The sequence below is a fragment of the Arachis ipaensis genome, chromosome B03 (genome assembly GCF_000816755.2).
Source record: "Arachis ipaensis cultivar K30076 chromosome B03, Araip1.1, whole genome shotgun sequence".
Lineage (NCBI taxonomy): Eukaryota > Viridiplantae > Streptophyta > Magnoliopsida > Fabales > Fabaceae > Arachis > Arachis ipaensis.
The window spans coordinates 119,192,158-119,192,447 of record NC_029787.2 but is presented as its reverse complement, the minus strand read 5'-3'; positions in this window follow the sequence as shown (position 1 = coordinate 119,192,447).

Below are 290 nucleotides of genomic sequence, written 5' to 3'. Positions count from 1 at the left end.
TACAAAAAATTAATTATTATTTAATTATAAATATATATTATTTAATTTATTTTTAATATATATTTTATATTTAAATATATAATTAATTATTTATATATACATAACATAATTGAATGATATATATAGATAATTATGATCCAAATTAGTAAAATGTCTAAGTGGATGGTTATCTTTTCTTTTGTTGATAAAAGAATGATAACAACTTAATCTAATCTGTTTTTATCTCAACGAGATCAAAGTCAAATAAATTTTAATAAGAGAAAGTATAAAGAATAACGTTTTTTTTAACT